The 20,381-nt window shown below is 40.9% G+C and overlaps 1 protein-coding gene across 3 annotated transcripts in view; it reads right to left on the bottom strand.

The window, feature by feature from the left end:
• FAM120B (family with sequence similarity 120 member B) overlaps positions 1–20,381 on the bottom strand; it is a 97,667-nt gene that overhangs the window by 14,583 nt on the left and 62,703 nt on the right. For all 3 annotated transcript variants that reach the window (XR_011337006.1, XR_011337007.1, XR_011337008.1), the window contains exon 8: positions 1,033–1,101. The gene's annotated coding sequence lies outside the window, so the exon portion shown is untranslated. The remainder of the gene's footprint in view (positions 1–1,032; positions 1,102–20,381) is intronic.

The following is a 20,381-nucleotide window of genomic DNA, read 5'->3' as shown; positions in this document are numbered from 1 at the left end:
TCCCTTTACGGTCAGAGACAAAATAAGCATGTGTGAAAGAAAATTTTCTCACCTATTTCAGGAAGGGCTGAACTGCCCTCTGAAAATACCTATTGTGTCCTGACTGGCAAGTGAAGGAAGATGGACTATCAGTTTGGATCTGCAGCAGCCCAGCTTTCAGGCAGCTAGTGCTGGTGAACACGCTTGGGCATCATCAGTCGGGTGCCTCCAGTTAGTTGACAGGAATTTGAACAAAATACCTTTGTCAGCATCAGATAGGAGTTTCACATTTTCAGTATTGAAATCCTTCTAAAGAGAATCGGAAAAAAAGTAGCAAAAGAGATTAGACGACATTGCAGGCTATTTATTGGACACTTATATTTTAAAATTGAATCACCTTCAGCTATGTGAGGGCAAATCAAGAGCAATCAAAACCAGCTGCAGTGATTCTGGTCAAAGGAATAAATCTTACAGCGTGGGCTAAGTTCTTGCACACATGCTGGTCACTCTGGCTAGTGCTATACTCAGCAGCATCTTGGAAGATCAGATGATAAGCTTGCACATCCACATGGAATTTTATGCAACAACCTCAAACTTCCTATCACTGCATTTCAATTCCTGTATTACTGAAGACAGACCACAGCTGGCTGCTGCTTTAGGGGCAGTAAAACTGCATGGAAAATTCAAGTGGTGGATTTAAATTACTCAATTAACTATAATTAGAAGCCCCAAGACCCTGTGAGTTCCAAGCCTGACTAGCCAGAACCATGTAAAGACAACTTATAGTAAACCTAAGCATTACATATTCTTTGCAATGTCATAAAGAAGCATTCCTGATTTTTTCATAAATTATCAAGCTCAGCCCATATCTGGATAGCATCAGGCAACCTGAGCTGATAGTCCGATCTGGTGCAGCAAATCCCACTTTGTTTTGATTTCAGACTCTTTTTCCACCACCAATAGTTAATGTTCAATACGCAGGGCACCGGGATAATTATCACTGCATCTGTTTTCTCTATTACAGACTGCATTTTTAGGCATATAATCACTTACAATTGGAGGGAGGCTTCTCAGAGTATGTTTACCAAAGAAGTGCCTTGAGAGGCATCTGTTTCATTTAGTCTGGAATGGAAAAAAGAAGAAAAAAGAAAAAGTCAAAATCAAATACTTACCCTGGAGCAATGCTGAAATTATGCTACATAGTGAAGTCCAGGCTACTAGTTTATTAAACCAATTTTTAATGCCTCTTTATTAAATCTACTAACCTTTCCTATACCAGACATGCCCACATTTCATGAGTGTCTTTGCCAATACTAGGAAGAAACTGATGCTAACCAAGAACAGAATGCAGCAAAATTAAATTCCCAGAGTAAAACCAGCTTGTATTTTGCACTCTAATAATAAGCAAACTCTAATTAAGTGTACAAGCAAAGCCCTGGCTTGCAGAATATCTGCACAGACTGCAAAAGCTCTGAAGGGCAGGAGATGCTTTATTTGACAGCTTCTGCTAAAGAAAATAAAAATAAATACTTACAGGGAACATTCACATAACCCTTTGCTCATTTCAGAGTCTGTGGTTTGCAGATCACTGCAGAAGAACTAAAATTGCAATACTTGGCTAAGTGAATTCCCACATATCTGTCTCGAAGTCTTGTTGTTCTTTGAAGGCAGAGGAAGTTCCAAGTATTAAAACCATCTTTAAAATCTTTATGAGACACTGTGACAAGGTACTTTGTGCTTGTAGAGAGAAGGAAAACCAAAGATCTGTAATATTTTCTGGTTTTTCTCATGCTACTAGTAAAACATGCTTGCACATGGAGAAATGCCCCTCTCAGCTCTCACCCCTCTCCCAGTTCCTGGTAGAGTAGGTAGCAGAGTAAGACCATGAGCTGCAGAGGAGAGGCATGCACTGTTTCAGAGCTGACACTTCACAGGTCTTATACATGTGCCCCATGCTACAGTTTAGCCTTTTTGTAGAGGTGTAGAGGTCCCCAGATGCAAAACCTGAAACACCAAGTGGACTAAGTTAAAAAGATCTCGTCCACTAAGGACACTCAGCCCTTACATACGCCTTGTTCTACTTCTTTGATACTGTGATAAATTACTTCTTTCCATAGCTGCCTCTCAGAAGGAAACTACCAAGTAGGTTTCCGATAGCTAACATTTAATTATCCAGTCCAGAGGTTGCTTTGCATAGGTTTTGCATTTGCATCAAAGCTCTGGGATGCATGGTGACTTCCAAAATGATCTTGAACTATCTATCCATTCATACATTCATCTATCCAGAGATACCAGTGTTAACTGGTGTTAATAAAACACTACATAATATTTCAATATTCAGAAAACCCAACAGCATGAGGTAAGATTTAAATAAAAGCACATGTTTCAAATTCATAAAAATGGCCATCAAAGACTGACTTCTCGTCACTCTCTCAGCTGGCTGCTGTCAGTGTGAAGAACTAAGCAATTCCATTTTTTAATGCCATGTAAATTATACCACTGTGTTGTGATACATCAATTAAGTTCTTTGAATAAATTAATCAGAAAATTCTGTAAGGATGCTTCTTTGCTTTTTAAAGGGAAAAAAGAATAAACCCAAACACAAACCCAGGCTTTGTGTTTATCTGGTGGATTGTTTTCCTCTGGAGTTAATTCACGGGTTGAAATCTCCGTGCATATATATTCACACATGTAAATAAGGAATGAAAAGCTTCACATTCTGTGTGAAAGGCCTCAAAACACTTCTCATAATTTAACTTAATAGATGTTAGCATCGTGCCAACTAAATAAGGTGCCTTACACACATTTAGATGAAGCATCAGTTTTGCAGCTGAATGACTACTACTCTATTATTTCTACTAATTACATATTTATCTGCCTTAAGGAGCAGTTTTACTATTGATTCAACTAGAAACAGCTTGCATAAAGCCAAAAATAAAGCAGCATTATGAAGTCAGACTTTTACATGCAAATACAGGACCCAGTTAGCAGAGTGTAAAGCAGTAGAGTCATGTCACTTCACTAAGAGCTGCACCACCTCATCAAACAACCAAAATTACTTTGTTTCAGGTTTCAGCATGAAAGTAGACAAATTAGTTAAAATCAGATGAACTTAAGAATAATAGGGCACATGTGAATATCCTCTGGTTACTGTAAACACATCAGTGCTACACAAAAGAACAAGAGTTAGATTCACAAATGCTGAGTATCATCAAAGCTCTCATCATGGCATGAAGAGCTTGGGTCCTTTGTAAGGGAGTAATGTTGTGTTTTGAGCAGAACATGTCTCAAAAACTAATAGACTCCTCTCTGCTTTAGTGCACACAAAATGAGCTGAGATCAAATCTTGGTTATGCCTGAGTTTTGCTGAAACATGACCTCTGTTAAAATATTATGAGTCAACAGCCTTTCTACCTAGTCCTCAATTGCTGCATCAAACTTACATCCTGATTTCTAATTTAAATCCTAAATTTTATTTATTTATATTAAGTCATGATTTTTAATGCTTACAGCCTCTCAGGAGTGGCTCTGGCTATGTGAGGAAATGAGTGCAATATTTACCTGTTGCACCAAACTCTCAGATACTTGTTTTGCTGTGCCATCTCCAGGTACACTGTGCTTTCATTAACTAAAAGTGAATGTGCTAAAATTAACTAGAATTAAAATTAACATTAACTAAAAGTTAAAGTGCATCCTATCCCTTCTCTCCCCTCAAAACCCATACTAAACAAAAACAAAAAAAGAAAAGAGGAAAAAAGAAAGCATCATCAAATGGATATAAATCTTACCTAGCCCAGGCCAAAACGCTGATGCTCAAAGTCTATGGAGTTGCACTGGTTTATGCAAACAAAAAGCCGAGATGCTGAGCTGCTGCAATGCCATGCACATTCTCAAAATTGGTCCCTGTAACCTTCTTCAAAACTTGGAGCCCACAATTTAACATCACAGCCAGGTCAGGCAGAAAAATCTGAGATCTTGCTGGCGATGAGCCAGTGGGAGGCCACCTTATAGTGTGTTTTTCTTCCTTTCTTTTTCTTTTATTTATGATAAATTTATTTATATAGGGATTTTTTACATCTAGCATATGAAAGGTATGTATGCGATCACTGTATGCAAAAGGAGAAAGGGGATATAGTGTATATAGGTGCTGAAACTGTATGCATGCATATGTTAGTAAATGTCTGTAATACGTTACATATTTTCAAGGGAACACAGGAGTGTTTCTTTTGGAATAATGGGCAGAACTCTAGTTGAGGAGGGGATGACAGAAAAGTGCCCCCATCCCCTTGCAAAACCAAGCGTCATCTGTACTGCATTCTGCCAAATAATAAGCATTAATGCCCTGAAACAATGTGTGCTTGAAGAAAAAGGATGGATGGTCTGAGGGAAGCGAGGTTTGTAAATATTGCCCACAAATCATTCAGTACTTCTTTCACAGTGCAGTATTAAAGCCAGACTAAATTAGCAGTCCACTTCCCCCACTCTCCTTCCCACTCAAGTCATGTCTGTTTACCCTCAGTAATGACAAAATGTAGACAACTGTCTGCTAGGACTGTGGTGACATTGGCACACACATACCAGACAAGCAGAATGTTGTGGGAAACAGAGATTGAAGCATCTTGATATACGAGAAACAATTATCATGGGAATTGTTGTTTCTCAATGCAACAGCTATAATAAATAGTTGCCATATGCTAAGCACAGATGCCTCCTTGAAAAGCAGCCCTGTGATGGCACAGCCCATGTTCTCTGGAGTCTGGGGCTTTGATGAAATGATCGGATTTTTGCAAGCAGAACTGCTGCCCCAAGGAAAGGTATCTCAGACTACTGAACGGCTTAGGGGGAAAAAAAGGCTCAGTACCAGCTTTGTGTTCTTCTTGTGGCTTTTGTAGGGGAATCTGAAGTCGGATCCTTCAATCAGGTGAGAGAAACTGGGATGCCTCTTGGTAACAAGGGTTTCACCTCTGCTTGCTTCTCAAAAGATAAACAGACAGGCACAGAAAACCTTTCTGGGAAGACATATTAGTTGCCTTCTTTACGCGTGTGTCAGAACTGCAAGAGGATTTGGTGCACTGCAGGGGACTCAGGCATTGTTTGATTTCAGGACTGCTTCTTATACATATATTCACACACGTGTGCACACATACATTTATCTCCACCTAAATATCACAAGATTGTTCTGTCAATCTAGACAGGAAGAAGTTATTTCTGTAGCAGAGGAAGATGAAGCAAAGGAAGGACCATGAGGTTCTTTCACCTATTTCACTAATACATCACAGGAGGCTTGTGCTGTTCAATACAGAAAGAAAACAAAACGAAAAACCAACATGTCAAAATAAACCAGGCAGGCTGACTTATACAGCATCCCACTGAGGCTGGCAGGGTGGATACTATTTTATCAGCACTCCTGGTTTTGCACCTGCTTAGACACCAAGTTCTTTAAAACCCCGTCTTCTTTGCATTCAAAAAAATCTACAGGCACATCTTCAGCCTTTCCCCTTGCACAATGCAAAGACTAGACTGTGAAAGTTAAGTGCCTAAAAAGGCACAGAGCCCAGACGCTGGGCCATTAAATGTCTGAAGGCACCAGATTTCAGTAAGAGTTAGAAGGGCAGATTCTTCTGGAGGAAAAGAAAACAAAAAGAGTAAAACCCCCACATCTTATCTGTGTCATTAGGCATCAACAATTTAAAAAAAACCCCTGCCACTGAATTCTTCAAGGTTTTACAGCGCTCAGCAGTCTCACCCCTTGCACCATGCGGCAATCTACTATTAAATAATTTCTACTTCTTCACTTGTACTAAAATGGGATTACAGTCTCAGCCTGGATGCGTAGGTGTTGTTGTAACAGAAACATCTATTTAACGCCTGGACTTCACTGCCAGCATACATGAGAACTGACACTCCAACAGGCTCCACTAAATGACAAAACTGGATGAAAATCTAAATGTGGCAACAATCTCTGTGTGTGTGTGTCACTTTAAGAACATGGCAGGGCATATATTTGGAAAGCCAGCTGTAAACCCCTTAGACAGGCTTTGAAAAAAGCCAACCCATCATGCACAGCAGATGCTGGCTTCATAAATGTCACAGAAGGCAATGATGTAACCTGCTGTACTGTTTCGCTGGCATAATTTATGTGTGCTATCATACAGAATGCTAATAGCTTTTAAAATACATTTTTTAAGTGTTAACCAAACTAATAAAACATGTTACAAAAATCTGGACTAGTTTTTCATTTCTCTTATGAGTAACATATGACAATGATAAAAAAATAGGAGAAATTTCCAATAACTTTTCAAATTTTTCACTCGTACAGTCCCTTTTAATCAGAAACTTTCTTTTATCTGAATTCAGTTGTATGCTTTGTTAAGAACTGCAACATCAACAATACCAGGAACTTCCTTATTATTATCCTATTTATGCCAAGGATTTTGATTGCTACCCCCCACTCTCATCCCAAATTTAAAGGAATATGGAAAACTGTTAAGGAAAATTAAAGCCTGCCGAGTGGTTGCTATGGATTTTGAATAGCCCTTTTGTGCATGTATTATACATACATACATACTACACAAACCTTTTATTGGCTAAATTTGTATCTAGTGTATATCTATTAAGCAGCAAAAAACCTGCTGTTGTTAGGAGGCTGCCTGCTTTCAGCTCTTGCTGCCTTTGCAGCAACACTTACAAGATAGCTGAATAAAGGACAAATGCTCAAGTGTTAAAGATTCTTTTTTTAGCATATGAAGGCTTTACGGCTTCACACTTGGAGTTCTCAGAAATTCCCCTGTTTCCAGGATCTTCTTGGGCTCTAGGTGAAACCTTTGAAACTGTTTTTTTCAAAGCTGACTTATTGGTCATCAAAAACACCAAACCAAATCAAACCCATTTTTTTTCTCACTAGCCTTGCTATTAGCCTATTAAAAATACTGTGCAATGATGACAAGCTATTTTAACTCTGTGAATTCCACAGCACTGTTTTATCTGATGCATGTATAGGCTCAGACTCCACTGCTGCACCTGGCTGCTGACAGAGCAGCTTTTTCAGTCTCACAGAGCTGAAAAGGAGAAATGAAATTCAATACTGGCACCAGAGGTTGCTTTAATCTAGACCTTGGATCGGAGGCATTTTGCAGTCCTTACTTAAACTTTCTCCCTACAATGTTTGTACTGAAATTGAAGGAAGCACCAGCTAGAGTAAGGACTGAAGTATTCAGCCTGCAGGTAACACTTGTGCAAAAGAAACTAACTGCTGAAATGAAGCTGCATTTGGCTACTGTGGCACGAGGAAGCAGCTTAGCCTAAATGCTACGCAACAGTCTAGGTCAATACATGAAGAAGAGAACTGAAACCATGTGAAAAAGACAGAAAAGTGAAGCCATGAAAAGTACCAGGAGATGTTCAATAAGAAGGAAGAGTCAGGATTCTGGCTTTACAGTTTATTTGAAGGATAAGTTCAGGCACATCAAACAGCATCTATCACGGACCTGAACTGTGTTTGCAGAGGGCAGGAAGCTTTCCTCCTCTTTTAGTCATGCTCATTAAGGAGGGCAATTTCCTTCTGCTTTCGTTTTGATGAGGCGGCTTGTTTGTCTGGAGATATTTGCAAGTGAAAAATCTGACACTCTGATGAAGGGAAGGGTTAGAAAACCAGTAGCTAGTGGAGTTAATGACAGGAGGTATGTGATCCTGAATGTTAAATCATGATGTGCCTAAGAGGAGCGACACAAAGCACCCTACAAAATAGATAAGTCAAACAGAACAGCATTAATCTCCCGAGTTATACACTTTGCTAACCCCTCTAACAGGAACCATGCCGTAGCCTCTTCATACAGATCATTCTAGCTGAACACACTGCTGAACTATCAATGCATCAGAGTACTCCTGAGGAGCTAGGTGTTAAAAGCTTTTAGAAAATACGCAACTCCAAACAATTTCTTCATTTTTTCTTACAAGCTAAGGTTGAAGTACTCTAACAAACACTGTTATGATACATTGCCTGCAAGGAGTTGCCCGTGAATCATCTGAGCTTGGACTTTAAATGTGAGACTGTCTCCACCATTCCTCTGCACTAGCAATGACAAAAGTGCTTGGAGCACACCCTGCTCCATGTGTCATCCAAGCTTCAGCAGCAGTCAGGCAAGACAGCCATCACACCCATGTCTCGCCAGCCTTTGGCTGTCATAAAAGGGACATGTGTAGCACCAACATGTCCAGCTGTAGGCTGAATGCTGCCACAATGGAAATACTGAAGGACTGAGGAACCAAAAAAGGACAAATGCACAATTGCTAGGCATGTTACTCTTCACTGTTGCCACAGCGCTTCCCTACAGCCAAATAATTTGAACAGTTATTTCCTCATCTGTAAGCACCTCAGACAATTTATTTCAGGTGTTACTTCTATATTTTCTTGTGACAGGTAAGATCTTAAATGTCGTTGCGCACCTTATTGGCAGCAGTCATCACGCAGCACTGCTCTGAATGGTGGTTGTCCCAACCATCCACAAGCAACACCTCAAGCAACACCTCCGGCTCACTTGGCTTGCAGGGCCCAAGAAGAGGACAGTGGTTGTTTCTGACTCTCCCTTTCTTTCACCTCCTCTGCCCTGATGACTAATTTCTAATGCACAGTGCAGCCTCCAGAGAGCACAGCTCAGCCTCCTGGGCCCAGCGGCTATTGTTAGCTTTGCTTTCTGACAAGCCTAATTCAAGACATACTCTTAAGCTTTCATCTGGAGTGTCAAGAGTTCCTGTAGAGGGATCTTCATCTAATCTCCTCTGGGATAGTCTTAAGTGTCTCGTTTTCCCTTTTCCTCATGCTTGGGCTTTGTCCCTTTTGGTTTGCATGCCAGCTAAATACTCAAGTTGACAGCAGTTACTGAGAATCTGGAAGGAACTTCAAGTATCTCTTTCACAGGAAGAAATTCCTCCTATTTTCCTCAGCCCTACCATGCACAGAGCGAGTAGTTGCCTTGGCTAATTCCCTTAATTGCTCTGCTCAAAGACATATATGGTGTCTGTGTTTGACTCTCAAGTTTTCCAAGACATAACCCCCCACCAAAAGGCAAGAATACTCAGTGGCTTCAAGCATGAAGTGCACGTTTTGAATAGGACAAAACTTCACATTTGAAAAGTCATGTCTATGTTCCTCTCCTGTAGGCTGGGAATGGACACAGGAAATTTATACCTCACTACATGTTAAAAAGAGATAAGCTATTAGAAAAAGTGAGCTTCACATCAGATTCCTAAGTGCACTTATAAGCAGAAAAGAAAGTGCCCAAAGCATCAAGGATTCACAACTGCAATGAAGTCACCAGGAGCTGATGGGATAATACTTCACAGAGATAACAGCCTGATGTTTGACAATCATTTAAAGCCAAATTTACTGAGAGAAAAAAGGTTCACTGATTTTCTGCATGTTTGGCTGTCTTGTTTATGCTCAGCTCTCTCACTGGTCTTCAAGTTAGCTAGCCAGTCTCCATCAAGTTTGACAGAGGCTGAAATTACACTTCAATATATTAAATTCCTGCAAGTCTCATGAAAATGGACACCTGGGCTGAGGAAGGTGGTTCTGCTTGTGCCCTTATTGCAGAAAAGTCCTTAGCAGAAACTAAACCTTCTTGGGTGCAAGAAATTAATGTGGGAGACATTATGAATGTCTCAGTCACGGGAAAACCCTTGACTGAAGCCAAGTCAGTGTATACAAGCACAAAGCAGAAGTCACACAGGGATCATGTATGACAAAGCGTTATATAGTCAGTCAATCTACCTTATTCATAGATGTTTTAGTCTGTTATCACTTGTTTGCCTGCTCCTTCCACTTACCATCTAAAATGTAATCAAATAAAGACGAGTGGGAGAACTGTATTAACAGCATTCTGCATGGGCAATTGCCTTATGAAGGAAATATTTATTTAATTTATGGCACTACCAAATTCACCTAGCCAGGACTGGTGCGGGTGTTTGCAATCACATGAAATGTAGCCAAATACATTGTTTTACTAAGGTTGAAATTCTTCGCAGGAACATATCCATTTCAACAATTTTCTGGTCCAGATCCACCTAAGTCACTTCTTATTGCAGAGAGAGTGGAGAATGAATGGAAAGGTTTAAGTTTCCACGGCTATATATAGGTAAATTCAGTAATAAGGGAGTTATCCATCTGGTTCTGAAAGGGAGCCAGAAAAATAATACTAATATCAGAAATTTAAGTGAGTTGAATAACACAAAGCATTGAGTGGAAGCAATTTCCAAGGAACCCATCTTTGCATTATTTTGCTGTTGTATTTTACTGAGTTGTTGAATTCTGCCTTTTTGCTAAAATCTCACACTTTCTACTCAGTTAAGGAGTTAGGGATAGCATAAAGAATATCTTTATCTCAAAGATTTTCTGTATTATTTCTGTAGTAATTATTATTTCTGTAGCAATTTCACAGAATTATCTGTATTTCACAGAATTTCTCCTATGACTGAGTGCTTTCTGACATGGAAATACAGCACTTTTCCTCTAACCAATGCTAGTTAAGTGGTATCATTTGAAGGAATAAACTTTGAGTTAGGGTGGATTTATCTGTATGATTCAGCAGATTTTTCGTTATCTCTATGGTTTGGCTGTTGTTACAGAACTTATCTATGTGGTTTAGCAGTTTGATGACAAAGTACTACTCTCAATCTAGTTAGCTTTTCCAAATAACTGAAAACTGAATGCCACAATATCAGTTTTCATTATATACTGGCTCATTCTGTTTATGTTTACATGATGGTGAACTTTGCTGCTGCCTCCAATACATGCATCTTTTACTGGAGATTTTAAATATCAGCATCACATCAATGAAAGTAAGCAGTGAAGAGAGAAGGAGTGAACACCTCTGAAACAACACAGAAAATGCACTCATGCCTCTCAATTTCAGAAGACCAAGCTCTAACCTAAAGGCTCATCTGAGCATAAATTTGCAAAGACTCTTCTGAAAGCTGCATAAATCTGCAAGCAGATTCTGTTTCAGGATGTTGCCAAACGCTTGAACAAAAACAAAGTATCACAAATGCAGGATTATGAGAAGGACTAATAACTATGGCCAAATCCAGGTCTTTTAGGATGTCACTGGGTTAAAGGAGTTTGTCAACATTGGCTGAGAAGGGAGAAACTTCTAGGAAAACAAAGAAACAGCATCCAAGGAGTAGGGGCATTTCAACCAGAAAAAAAGCTCAAAACTTTAAAAACCCACTTTCACCCCCACTCCAAATGCTTGAAAAAACCAAGAAGTACTGGTTGCCTGTAAAATGTAATACAGCGTATGCTGATGTGCAGGTAAGGAACATTGCAAAGAACCAGGATCCTTGTCCTTTTCAACAGAGAAACTGGCTGCAAGAGTTCATTAATTACTGCTGGTGTTGCTATTTGTACTTCAAAGCAAAGGCAGCCAAATAGCAGTGCTGAAGTATACCAAATGGATAATCCAAATTCTGAATATTCTGCAGGAAAAAAAAACCTTTGTACACCAACTGAACTTTGTATTTGTCCTAAGTGTCTTTGTTAATCCAGATATGACAGCAACTTTTATCTTAAAGCAATAGTGGTGATATCAAAAAAGAAAAATGTGTAAACAAAAAAATAACAATAAAATAACATTCAAATAAGAAATAAAACCTTTGTAGCTCAAAAGAACAAGTTTGAAGGAGACATTAGGTAGGTATCAGCCAGGGTGACAAAGGGAAAACAGATCACGTATGCAGACAACTTGTTGATGGATATGCTTGCCAAAGATAATTTAGTGCTGAACACACAGCTGAAAGCAACCAAGTAAAAAAATCAATAGGCATCCTAGTGGTGCTGTGTAGAGCAGTTTCACAGAGGACAGCAGACATCAAAGTATGCAGTGAGAGTGAGCTGTGGCCTCTTCAGCTCTCAGAACTGAATTAAGTCAAATGCACATGGCTTCTTCATACAAAGCTAACAGGATAGAAAGAAGACTTAAGCCCATCAGCAAGAACAGAGAAACGGATAAACCTCTTTGACTAAGACTTAGTTTACTTAGTCAGATGGGGAAAAGAAACGATCCACCAAAGCCCCCCTGAAACCATCACTATCCCATCTGTCTGTGTTATTAACAAAGACTTGTCCAAAGGCTGAGTGGTGTTAACAAGGCATGTCTGCTCATTTGAACTATACGAAGGTGCAGAAAGTTATAAAGTTAATACATCATTAAACATTTACCAGACAAAAATAACAAAAGGTGGTCAGCAATCCAAGAAGATCCTTTATTTATTTCAAGGACACAACTGCAGGTCACAAAATTCAATTACAGACAAATTTTTCTCTTGTCCCTTCAGCAAGTCAAACCTCATCAAATTCTTGCTTAAACAATGGTGTGCATGTGTGTAAATCACAAAGGTAAAGTACCTCACACCTCTGTTCAACCGTGATCCTCTCTCTCTTCCTAACCAGAGACCACCACAAGAAAACAGAAAGAAGGAAGATTTGTGTTATACTGCAAGCCCAAACAATGGGTAAAATCCAGCAGTAATATAGATCTTGGCTAATGCATGAGAAAGTCAGAAAACAGACACAAAACATCACTCACTGACAGTAATATAATAGCATGCTCCCCCGGGACTAACGCATGCAGGGTACTGATTGGCCTGCACGTCTTTTTGGGATACAATGCTGTTAGTGCTTTATTTCAGACAAAGGAAAACTGGGAGCCCTAGAACTCATGCAAAGAAAATGCCATTATCAATATAACTTTTCAGTGTTTGGATGACCCTGGGAGTTTTCATCAAGCTTCTTTCAGAAACTGCAAGAATTCACATGCCATCTGTTTGTCCCTAAAAGTGCAACAACTGATGCCATTATCAACCCTTCCTTGCCAAAAAGGATGAAATCGACTCCAGCCAGCTTCCCCCATGCAAAGATTGCTTATTCCAGCATGAACTGCATGCAAACTATTAAGCAGGAATTTGGAGACGATTCCTGCAATGTGAACCCACTGTGCTGGATCCAGCAAGTTATGGCTGGACAACAGATGCCAAAGGGAATTAGGACATTCAGTGAATAACTGAATCATCATCACCCAAAACTGTCTTGAAGCTTATGAGTTACAGATGTGTAATGTCAATTTCTGCCAAATTGATGAATGCTTATGCATTTGTAATGGATTAAAATGCACAAAGATATGCAAGTTCCAAATCATACCAACTAAGTGACTGACAGTGGGAAGGAACAGAGCTTGCAAGATCCCTTCAGTGAAGATTTGGCAGAGTAATATGAAAAAGAGAATCTTCATGTTATACAAGACCTGTGAAGTAAATACCTGACATGCTTCCGCAGGGGAATCCAGCAAAGGATTGCATTGTTTAGTGATGGCATATTTAAACTTATTGGTTCCCTGCTTGTGTTCAGAGTCTCTTTTTTACCCACATGTACTCAGATAAAGTGAGGATTCTCATCAAAAACATACTTAGCAGCACTGAACTACCCCACTGAGAAAGCTTTCACATCCAAGCAAAGTCTAGAAGCAGCAACATCTGCAAGGAGCTTCATAAGAATTTTGACCACAGGAACTAACAGCAAGAGGAACGTCTGACCTTCGCGTATCAGCTATTGGCTGGACTCACTTGTACTTTGTGAGATATCCTCAAGTAGCTTATTTTGGCAGGTGATCCAACTGCTAAAAATGGGGAAGCTGTCCTTATAAAATGGGAAAATAAACTTCAATGGAGACAATAAGTTAGTACTAAAGCATAAAAGAAGTGGTCCTGCTCTCTCTGACACTCAATTCCATCCCTGATGGTACCAGGTCCTGCCTACTGACAAAAGGGTTTGTACAGTCATGCAATGAACTAGACTGGGGAAAATGGATCCAGTTACACTATACCCTGCCTCTCCCAACTCCAGATGAATCCCCTGCAGTTCACCATTAGGCTAGGAAAATAAAAGCATGGGGAAAGGAAGAGAATAGAACAAGGGCAAGAACAAGCAGCCAGAAGCAGAGGAAGTGTGGGACTACCGCTTTTATCAACCCAAACAACTTATGCTGGCTTAAAGTATTTGCCTGACTTCAACCCTGGGATCTTCCAAATAGCATCTCATTTCAGCTTCTATGTTACCACTTCATAATCCTGTCATCACTGTCTGGAGCTGGTCAAAACACTACAAGGGAAGAGTCTCTTGGAAAACTGAGTTTATTTAAAAAAAAAAATAATCTCATGCCTTTCTTCAGGTGTGAAAAGGACTGAATATCTGAAGGCTACTGCACATTTAGGTCCAGTGTGATCCCTCACCCCAAAATATGCCTTGCCTCATTGCCCTTGGCAAGCACTACTTGCCAGATACCAAGCACCAAAGCTCTAGATCAGAGAACATCCTATTGGGAAGACGACTCAAGAGACTGAGAAGGAAAACCCAGAACAAACATGCGAAAGCCAAAACTGAATAAATTGATCACATATGTTCAGAGACCATTTCACCCTCATGGCTGATTAACCTAGCTTCACCACTGCTCTCTCAGCCTATGGAAGTGATAATCATTACCCACTCCCCTCTTTCCTTGCACACCACACACAGTTTGTTGTCCAGGTCTGATTGATAGTGTGCAAAACCTGTGCAGGTCTTTCACGTCCAGCAGTAAAAGCAAGCAGTCTCCACACAGCTCTAGATCACTCATTTGTGCTTACCAGTAGTGTCAGCAACAAGTGCCAACTAAAAAGCTTTAGGCAAGGTTTTGAAAATAAATTATTTTCTGCCTGTCAGCCCCTATCCCCAGGATGTTTTGATTTTTACATTGCTATGAAAAATACCTTATTTACCTTCTTTTAATTTTGTACATTTTTGTATAACTTAGCTTCAATCCACTTTTGTAATTAAAATATTTTTAACATATTATACAAAATATTTTATTTTTAAAGCTTATCATAAATTGACATTTTTTAAAAATGCATTTTAATATTGATTTTTTTGTATTTTCATCTAAAAAGTATAAAGAAACTGACATGACTGAAATAAGAATTTCAAGCTTACTGAAATAAAAATATCCAATCAACCTGAAGGCATAAAAAGTGGCATAGCTCTTCTCTAATCAATAGAAACATTTCTGCCTTCCACACTGATTCTGAAAATAAGCATCCACAACATTAATTTCCTGTGTACTTCCCACCTCTAAAGGCACTGACTGTGGAGTAGCTCTGCTGGGTACCTCAGACCTGTGTTTGCTGACTCAGTGTTATGTACGGCTGCTGCTGCTGATCCTTTGGACAAACCACGCAGCCCACAGTGCTTTCCCTGAGCCACAGCTCACTAGTAACAAGTTTACTTGTATAATGTCTTTTTTTTTGGTGAAATTGATTGTTGAGCCAAAACTTTTAATTTCAGCATCAGTCCTCTGGTATCTGCACATTCATTTACTTCACCTGAATCCAAGCTATTTCAGATGCTGATGTTAATCATCTCAGTGTTCAGATGATGAGAAGGGTCTCATTTAATCTAATGACTCAAAGCCACCTTTGCTGTAAAATCCTCCTATTCCAGGGAGCCTATAAGACTGTCTGAAAAACTCCTGGAGCTCTGAAAGTCAATCCCTTTCCCTTGTCCCCTCTCCAGGGACTTGCATCAGCGCTGAAAATAAACCTAGAAACAACAGCAAATTCCTTCTTGAGGGAGGGACTGTGCATCGGGGCGGGAGGCAGGTAACACAATTCCATCCTCCCCAGCAGATCCTCCCCTGCACAGGAGCACACACGAAAGGTTTTATGAAAGTGACATATGTCTAATTGGCTGAAAGGTAATATTCAAAGGCCCACCGCTTCTCTCTGAGCTCAGGGACTGCAGCTGGCAGAGTGTTAAATCAGTTAACAGTTGGGCCCATTACTGCACTGCACCACTGCTGCTGCTGCTGTTACCGGGGCTGCTGCCCAGTTTGGCTCATTGAGCTCCACAGTCAATGGAGAAGGCATCTCTATTGTGCATCTCAAAGCATGCTCACAGCCCCTGAAAGAGAAACAGGCCCCAAACTACTGGGGCAGATCGTATGACAGGATTACTTGCTTGTTGTTCCTCTTTCTTTCCTTTTTTCTTCTTTAAAGGACTTCTATTGGAGTACAGGAAGGAATTACGTGAGGGGGAGACCGTATTACATAGTGACAGCTGGAAAACTGGGGGTTGCAGACTAGTAACAGAGCTGGGTTCCTTCTGTGCCGGCTGGACACCTACCTAAGGCATCTTTTAATTAATTTGTGTGGAGAGCAATCTCCAGAACCCAGGCAGCACAGAGCAAATCCTTGTGCAACTGATGTTAGTGGCAGCCTGTCCCCTGCACTGCTGCGAGGATGGCATATTTTTCACAGAAACACACAACAGCCTTGCTTTGCAATTAGAACACGGCAGTGCAATCAAGTATTTATTATTATTCACAGGATCCAACCATCCCGATTCAGGAAATGTGTGAAATACACAGCTGAGATCAGGTTCTTGGCTGGTAAAAATCAGTATTTCTCTAATATTAATAGACATTGACTAGCTGAGGAACTAAAATCCCAACAGTGCTTCTGTAACTAATTTTGGTACCCATGTCTAAGCAACATCAAACAGGCAATTTATATCCACCCCTCCGCTTTTTGCAAGCATTGGCCAAAGCTACGTGTACATATCTTGGAAGCCTGTATACGTGCTCACAATGAAACATATAGAGTTTGCTTTCCAGTGCTGTAGGCAGGCACAGGGCTGTGGGACCTCCACCACTGCTTAAGATAAGGACACTAACCATTACATAGCTACCCATAAAGGTGGCAAAGGCCTTGCTACCTGGAATTTCAACATGGCCCTTAGCTGCTAAATTGTCCTAAAAAAAAAATATGCTACATTCCGTTAGATTAAAATTTCTGGTAAAGTACATTCCTAGTTCTCATCTCACCTCATTGGTAGCATCTCAAAGCTTTGATTTACCACTCTCTCTGTTCAAATACCACTCAGTAAAGCCACCCTGTAATCTATCTTCTCAGCCGCATGTAGAAATCAGTGTAACCATTTAACCTGAGTCTAAAACCTGCACAGAACATGCAGTTCTGTCCTGTGCAAAACCAGCACTTCCAGCTGGGAACCACAAATCCTACTGGAGATCAGGCAGATGGTGGCTCATGCCAGCAGTTTTCCTTCACGATTTTTGATCGAGGGAAAATCAAGTTGTCAAATCTTAAAGCAAAGCGTTAAATTCTGCATTGTTTTGAGTCAAAACGTGTGGTAGCCCAGGCCTGTAAAACCAGCAAAACCGTCAAGCGCTACGACATTCCTGGAGGGGAGAAAAGATTGGCCTGATTTTCATCTACATACTGGAACATCTGCACCATTCTGGCAAAACACAAGGATGCCAAAGTGTATTTAAAAGCAGACTGGCACCAAACAAGTTGCCACAGGAGAAGGTGTAATGGGCTCAGGCTCCATTGTGGTAATTGTGATAAACTGCAGATTCTACCTGGATTGCCCCTTGACAAAAGCACAGTGCGCTGCCTCACGCTTGCCATGGAATAAAACCCAACACGCAGACACTCACCACAAAGCAGGTGAGGCAATGTAAATCCCCACTCTTGTTGGCCTCACAGTAATTTGTTCATGTACACGTGCCTGGGGTGAATAAAACTAGCCCGTTGTGCCAGAACATCCTGAAATAACAATGTATGTTGAAGTTGTGTATTATTATTAACACCTAGGGTTATGTCATTATGTACCATATCTTAACCAGCTCTACCACACACATCATGAAGACTTTGAGCACGTAGCATTATTGTACTATTCAGTTATTTAATTACAATAATAATTGGTGTAGAGAGTGAAAAAGAAATAACGTGTAGAGAGTGAAAAAGAAATAACCCTTTTTCTGAAAAGCTTACAACTTATCCTTATGAAAACATGATATAGGTATCTGCCAGGATGAATTAAAAAAGCAGGGAGACAATTTTTGTGCTAGGAACAGATAAGAAGAGGATTTTAGGAACATGAGAATTGAGGTCATTTGGCAGAAAGGCCAGACAAAGTATGACTGACCGGCCACGCCATAGGCATGATTGACAGAAGGTTGTGGTAGAAGACGGAAAGAATATGCTGGAGGGGAGACAGAGGCGCTAAAAGTACACTTTTTGCTCTGCAGGGACTGCAAAGGTAAACATGCATGGTCACATATCTGAGAAAAGATTTTGGGAAACCAGGAGAGAGGCAAGGCTGGATGGCAGGGAAGGGAGAAGGATGGAAGGATGGTGGGAGAGTCTTCAGCCCTGAGTCTGAGCCTGAAATATTGTGGAAGTCACAGTTGTCATCCAGGGACCAAAACCCCACCGTCAGTAGGGAAAACACCGAGGAATGCCAACACAGAAAACAAGAGACCAAGACTTTTCTTAATTTGGGAGCATTTAACACTACTGAGCACCCATATTTCATGCATTGTAAATGCCATCACTTTTTACCCTAGCTATTGTGGCCAGCTTCAACAACGAAGTTCATTTATCAGATACTGCTCTATTCCCTTCACATATCAGATCACAATAACTACGGGCACAGCCTTCTCAGCCATCGTGTCTATGCAGCTTCTGCTGGTACCATGGCTGAGCTGGGGCTTTTGGTGTGTAATGAAGGGCAATATGGTCTAGTGATCTCAGCAGGCGAGGGCTGGGAGGTGGGCACGCTGTGCTTCTCGTGCCAGCTCTCACACTTTGCTTCTCTTTAAAATGGGAATACCACCTGCCAGCCCCACAGGCTTGTCATCAGGATTGATTAACATTGGTAGACATTTTTAAGAGAGAGGGAAAGTTCACCAGACAGAGCTGCCGAAAGGCTGCATGCGGGTAAATGGTTTTATTATCGCTGTTATGGCTTAACACTGCTTTCACCTCAGAAACCAAGGTCTGTGCTGTAAAGGAATTGTTACATTTGGATTCAGTTATGTCTGAAAGATTTGTGGCTGTCAGACCCAACTACGATACACAGCAATTACAGAACAGTGACTCTAAACCAAGGGAAAAGCTGCCCATCTCTCGCCTTTTGCTTAGTTCTAGAAAGCCCTCTGTGGCCTTGCACATCTTCAGGGCTGTAGGCGCTTCTGTGCTCTGCCAGTCAGACATCACACAAAATTTCTAACCATCACCAGACGTGCTTCCCTGACCCTTGGCTCCCGTCAGAAAGCGCGCCTGCTCCTGCATCCGAGCCTGTGACGCCAACAGTTTATCACGGGCACATTTAGCACTGCTGCAGCCTTTTACATTTGCCCTAAAACTTGAATTTTAACTGCACCACCCCCCCACCCCCCGCAAGCTGAGGGAAAATGCAGGGATGGGTAACCCATACCATGCCGTGGCTGCCATTCCAGAGCACAGATAAAAGTGAAACCTGAGTGGAAAATGTTTGTGGTGCCAGTGGCAATCAAGGGCCGGGTTGTCCCAGCAACGGGAACACTTCATCAGCTCAGCTAACAGATGGTCAGTGAGCAACAGGCAGCATATGTTCCAATAAGCACTGACATCAGCACAGATGGAGGGTGGGCAGGAGGCTGGCCCTGAAACATAACCTGACATTTCCTTCTCATTTGGTGCTGCATTGTTATAACTCACACAGGAAGATTAGCAGGGAAAAGTGAATAGCATTAGGGAATCTGCTCAGGAACCGATTACTAACACTTCACTGCAGTTTTAGATTTTTACTTAACCAGAGTGCAACATTGTTAACAACATTCAGGGGCAGAAAAGGAAAATGCAGTGGGTTTTAACGATGGGGCTTTATTTTCATCACAGGCAGGTTTTCCCAAGAACACTAATTAACAGATTGCCACCTTCTAGGACTCTGGATTTCCAGTTCCACTGATTTCTACAGCATTTGCTTTTACTCCTTCCACCCCTCACCCAACAGAATGCACCCAAATACCCCACATGATTAAATAAGGCCCCATAACACGTTATCAGAAGGGGTAAAACTTTTCGCAGCCCACAAAACCACCCCCAACTTTAATGATTGCTACAAAAGACAGAAAAACAGCCATAGAAGGAGAAAAAAAATTATCAAACCAGTACCTCTGCTGATAAGCATTCAATAAAAACTGGGAAGCAAAGAGGACAACAGTCCTTGGAAACGTACAACAGATTGATCTGGGAAATAGGGAATTGGTATGCAAACAGGTTACACACAAGTTGTGTATTTATAGACTTGCATTGAGGATAATGGGAACGCATGCTGGATGGCTCCAAAACGCCTCTTTGTGACAGACAGTAAGATGTCAAGTAGATACGATGTGAGGATACAGCTGTACCCCAGGCAAGTACTAGAAAAAAAGCAACATGTGCAACAACAACCTCCTGTTACCTCATGAGATATCTTTAGAAGTCTTTTACTCTGCTAACGCGTGGGAAGGTTTAGCAGGCATCTCCCTTCA

Source organism: Phaenicophaeus curvirostris, chromosome 2, assembly GCF_032191515.1.
Source record: "Phaenicophaeus curvirostris isolate KB17595 chromosome 2, BPBGC_Pcur_1.0, whole genome shotgun sequence".
NCBI classification, from domain to species: Eukaryota; Metazoa; Chordata; class Aves; order Cuculiformes; family Cuculidae; genus Phaenicophaeus; species Phaenicophaeus curvirostris.
Note: the sequence above shows the minus strand (reverse complement) of the source record. Positions and strands in the feature narration are given on the sequence as shown.